The sequence below is a fragment of the Pagrus major genome, chromosome 5 (genome assembly GCF_040436345.1).
Source record: "Pagrus major chromosome 5, Pma_NU_1.0".
Taxonomy (NCBI): Eukaryota; Metazoa; Chordata; class Actinopteri; order Spariformes; family Sparidae; genus Pagrus; species Pagrus major.
The window spans coordinates 33,329,800-33,335,799 of NC_133219.1; positions in this window are offsets into that span (position 1 = coordinate 33,329,800).

Genomic DNA, 6,000 nt, shown 5'->3' on the forward strand with positions numbered 1-6,000 from the left:
AATTGGGTAGTTTTAAAATAATAAGTAGTGATGAGACAGATGTCAGTGCGACGATAACGTGAAAGAGAACACTACTGTAATGAAGAGGCCCAGTGTGATTTCTCAGAGCTAAATGTGATGCTCTTAAACGTCTTGATTTGTCCACCATTTGTCTCAACTAACAGATGGGACAAAATAAAAGCAGCAAGTCCTCACAGTTGAGAACATTTCAAACAACTGAATTTGCATTCAACTCAGCAGGCAATGTGGACTCTCTGTGCACCTGCGCTTTTACATCTCTAGATGTGTAATATTAACCGTGTGTTTATCCCTTTGGGCAAACCTTTGCAGAACACTGAGTCCCCACACCTCACACCATGAAGAACATCTCTGTCCTCCCCTTCTGTGACGGTGCTGTCAACAGCTTTTGCAGTAACTCTGGGCGCACAGCAGTGGAACAAATATGGTCTGTTTTGGACCGATGGAGGTTTTCCAGGTACTTATCTACCCCCGCTGCAGTATATTTGTCCCAAAGCCGACTTATTGATCGCCGCCTTGTCTTCCAATAAGGCCCCAGTGGAGTGAGTGTGGTCTGCTGTGTGTGTCAGCTGCTGCCTCTGTGGCTGTAAGCTGTCATATCTGTTTAAGGACGGACGGTGGAGAAAGGCTATTTATGCAGCATGCTCTGACGTTTTTCATGTGTTTCCAAGGAATGAAAGCCGTTCATCCTTCGGGGTTTACAGATTACAGACTAAACTACTACAACAAATTACAGATGTAAATATGTATTCATTTTCCTGTTGTTTATCCCAGTGTATGATGTTTTGATGCCACAGTACCAAAGAGGAACACAGCGTACACCCTTTGCATGGTATTAGCATAACCCTTCCACTCCTGTGAGTTTGCCGAGCCTTGGGGCCAGACAGCTTCATACACTAGCACTCTTCTTGCTTGCTTTGCTGAATCCCAGCCTGCATGCCTGTTTGCCTGGATGTTCCCTGAGGGCCTGCCTACTTTTCTCTCCCCGTCTGACTGTCTCACTTCTTGCCTGCTTGTCTTCTTGTTGGAAAACTGAATTCACCATTAAGATATTCATTGCAAAGTTGCACTGGTTAGCTTAGATTAGCATGGAGACTTAAAAGGGGGGGTGGGGGGGTGGTGGTGGTTCAGAAATGAACACATTCACGTTTAATCCATTGAAATAATGAATGATTTAAATGACAAGTTGCTGTTTTATGGGAATTTACGTGCAAGAGGAGTACTTATAATGAAAAAAACCCAGGAAATCACTGCTCCTGGATACAACAGCCTTCACTCACAGCCTTAACCTCCAGTAAAATCAGTTAAACAAACAAGATATAAAGCTTTTATTAGTAAGGCTTTAGGCTCATTTATGCTCCCTTTTCGTGCAAAAATAGATACATGCATTTCAAACAACATAACCGTCACTGCCTACAATTAAATCGGTCACGGACCTCCACTTTTTTATTTGCCACCGTTCAACTTGCATATAGTACCCATCCAATTTCCTCCCAGCTCTTCTGTAGTAACTGTCTTAAAACATCTCACCAACTCACATAACCTCTCCTCAAAAAGTTACGCCATTATTACAACTTTCTCCTCTTGTCCTGTGGTTGTGTCTCACTAGAACAATTTGCTACACTGCCCCCCACGACTACCGGAGTCCGTATCCGTGAGCTTTCAAAGAACATTCAGAAACATCTGTACCATATCTGTATCTAATGTTGAGCATAAATACGCCTATAAAGGTGCTTTTTACATTTGGACTGAGCCAGGCTGTTTCCCCCTGTTTCTAATCTTTATGCTAAGCTAATTTAATTGTCTAGTGGCTCGAGTGGTTCATATTTAAAGGACAGATTTGAGTGATATCGATCCTCTAATAGCTCTCGCCAGGAAAGAAAATATCGAGCCAAAGTATTTATTTTACAGCGGACTTATCTTAGCTTGTGTTACATTCAGGCAACACACAGTATTGTATGATAAATTAAAACATGTGACCTGAATTGAACTTAAAAGTGAACATTTATTTCAGTCTGCAAAGGTACTCTGACTCAAATGTCATCACTTATATCCACTGTGTGAAAAAGGGCTGGCTGTTACAGCTGTCCATGCTCCTAGTCAATATTTGGATGATGGAAGAGGTTCATTACCTTCTGTGTGTATTTATGAGTCTTTACTCGCGGAGCAACGGGAACATTATACCTCAAAATGTGTTCTCAGAAAATTCTCAAAAGTAACAGCGGCACGATTGCTGGATGCTGTTTGCTGTTATCTCATCTGTCTGAGTGTTTTTGTGAGGTTTTATGGACTCTCTGAGCTTCACTCATCCTTGTTATGTGCTAGTTGCTGCCTGCCATCGTTTTTAGTTTAACAGTGTGACGTGGAGGGAGTGTTGGAGAAAGTACAGCCACGGGAATCAGCATGATATGTGAGTAATGTAATGTTTTTAAGCTGTTTGTCCAGATAAGAACCCTGAGCTGAACATGTTTCAGACGTGTAAGAATGGCCTGGAGACAGATTGGGCAACAGATGTCCAGAGGGGCCTCAGATTAGGTACATATTTTGATTTGATGTGATTATTCCTGATGTTTGCTATACATAGAGTTATTACATAGGTTCTGCTTTGCACTCTGGGGCACCCTTCAAGCTGTTCATGTGTCTTGGAGCATGTGATCAGATTTTCCCAATCCAGAGGTTAATATAACATTTACGCCCTGATTACCTGTGGAGATCCACATGTGCAACGGCTGAACTGAATTTACTTTGACTTGCAGTCTTATTCAATTTAAAGAGATGCTCCAACAGTTTAGAACTGTGCTTCCATAAAGTTGGCAGACTTGTGAAAGACAGATTTTTAACTGTCAAAGATTTCACTGATTTTACTTTTAGTCAGTTGTATGGGTCAAGCTGTAATCACTAGGGGGAGTGCCATGCTTTGAAGCCAATTTTCGTTGTAGCCAAACTCTGTAATCACAATGTGACGTGATGCACCGGCGCCCCAAAACACTTTCGGTCCAGACAGTTAACTGAGCTCACTAGCTATCGGCAGCTAGCTGAGTGTTAGCAGCAGTTAGCAGCAATGTTAAAGCAAAGTTCAACATTTTGGTTGAGACGCTTATATGCTATCTGTCAGAGTTAGCAGAGGATGTTGGTACCACTCTCACATCTTTCCATTCAATATTAATGCTTCTGCCAACAGCCTTGACTGAACACAAAGACTTGAAACAGAACAAAAACCACTAAACCGGCTTCATTAAATGGTAACAAAAGTCCATCTAACTGCACTTTTAAGGCAGGTAGATGTAGATGCAGGTAGAACACTAATAAAATACAATGAATGCCTCGTGTGCCAAAGAGCTTTGGTTACTCCCACTCTATGCACATCATGATGCCATCATCATTGTCCAAATAAGATATGCACACAAATGTTTTGCGCACAAATGTTTTTTATCTCAGATTCTTATCCAAATGTTTGAGATAACCAGGGCAGCAGCTCAAAGTCCTGCCCGGCTGAATTCACCTCACGACTGAGGTGAGAATCTCTCTTGACCAAACACCGCGGCTTGAGACCCTCCAGGGCAAAAAGAAAGGTGTCTGAGTGTGTGCGAATGTGTGCGTCAGCGTGTGTCACCGATAGCTGCAGAGCCTAAACAAATACGACAGAGGCTGCTTCAGCAGTATGCAAGTAGAGCACACGTTCATTGGCACGGCCACACAAGCCATATCTGGCTTATCAATGTGTTATTACATGCAGTGAACGTTTTCACTTCATGCCTCTCTAAGGGTACGCTGCATTCTCCGTGGTCAGTGACGCAAGAGAAAGTCACATCATCTCTGTGAATTGCATCAATCAGCGTGCTACTTGGCAAAACATGTCAAAACAAATTACATCTCTATCGCTGTGAATGTCACAGTCAGACTTATTTCCTTGTGAAAAGATCCAGAAAGTTGGACAAGGAAATAATTGGAAGATTTATTGGTCTGTCATTTTTAGACGTTTTGGAAATGCATTTATTTGCTTTCTTGCTGTGAACAAGTTTAGAAGACATACCACTCTCATATCAGACCACTCAGTATAAGCTGGAGCTGAGGGACAGTTATCTTAGCGTAGCATAAAGAGTGGAATCAAGGGGACACAACTAGCCTGGCTGCGTCCAAAGATAACAAAACCCACCAACCAGACAAGACAAAAAGTTGCAGACCTTCAACGTACAGTCACTGGGCTGGGTTTAGGAAAACATTGTGGTTTGGGTTAAAATAAGTACATTACCTATGTAAAGTAAAGTACATCGTGTAGATGTACTACGATAGTAAGTTAAAACAAGTCACTGTGACTTTTGGTTTCACATAGGACAGAAACTCCGTCCTAGGGTGAAAGTTTTACCAACCAACCCACCCCATCCTATACGCTCTTTATTCTACTTCACCTGACTTTGCGCCTTTGCTGTCATAATAATTACTACAGCCACTCGAGGTCACCTCCTAATAAAAAACGTTAAATGGGTTGTAATAACCTGCGTGTACAGTTGACCTATAGAGATATATAAGGTTTTTCTGATGAGGATGAGGAGTGTGTTCACCAGTGAGCTAAGCTAACTTCTTACTGCTTCGTATTTAAAGGACCAATGCGTATGATTAGTGGCATCTAGTGGTGAGGTTGCAGATTGCAACCAACAAAATACCCCTCACATCATCCCTACCAATGGTGGACGTTAAAAATGCAAAAAATGTGAAAGGCTCTCTCCAGAGCCAGTTATTGGTTTATCCGTAGAAACATGGTGTTGTTACATGTGGACTCAGTGGAAGAGGTACAGTTCCCTCTAAAGATATGGAGGGCTCGTTCTAAGGTAGCGAAAAGCCAATGTTTTTTTAGGTCCAGGTGATTATACACTAATGAAAAAATAATTATGAATACTATATTCCATTTGAGCCAATAGATTCTCATACATCCCCTCAAATCCTACACACTGGACCTTTAATGAACAGATGTTACGGTGGTATTAAACTAGTCCTTTAATATATAGACAGTATCTGATATAGGAAGTCATAAAGCGTCAACCATATCAGCGCCACTGCCACCTCCAATAAAGGAACAAAAGCACAATTTTACCTTTTTAAACAATAGAAAAAACAAAAGCAAAAATGTTTCCACAGCTGTTCTGTTCTACCCCTGACTGTTATACTACAGCAGTTCTTCTCACTGTCAGACTCCTCTCCCTTTTATAAACCTCTATTCTCTCCTCTCCTCTCCTCTGGAGTTTGTCCACAACCATGGGAACTTTCAGCAGGAGGAGGAGGGGTGGGAGGCCGGAGCACAAGAGGCACGTGATTGGCCAAGAGGCAGGAACCACTCTGACATGATTGGCTGTGGGCCTGGGAGCTGTGAGCAGAGTTCCCTCCTTATTCCAGAGAGCATCAGTGAGCAGCGGAGTGGGACTTGCTGTGTTAGAGATGCACACCAGATACTTTTGTTTGTTTTGGTTTCTCTGACTGGGACTCACAGAGAGCAGACTGAAGACACTGTACGGTAGCTCGGACTGGATAGATAAACTGTTTCTGGAACTTTCTCAAAAGATATAAAGTAAGTTCTTTTTATTACCATATTTTCCTTCCTGTTACTCCTCTTATTGATAACTGTAACAGTAGCACAGTTGCTCTTCTTGCTGTGGGAGAAAAAGTGAGACATCACAGGAAAAGTAACATATTAGTAACAAATGCACAAAATGTAATACAATGATAAAAAATACTACATACTATAGATACACTAACACAAACTGTCCACTACAGCTTATATATTCTGAAATTAGAAGTTCATGTGCAAGTGTGTGAACATGTGCATGAGTGTTTGTGTTTACCTATACATGCATGTGTGTGTGCATGCACTGGAGGTATGTACTTACCGTCTGTGTCTGTGAAGGATGCAGCCTTGGTGTGTTAGGGCAGGAAACGGTGCAGTGCGACTTCACAGTGACCAACCTCATCAGCAGACCTGTCACTGCA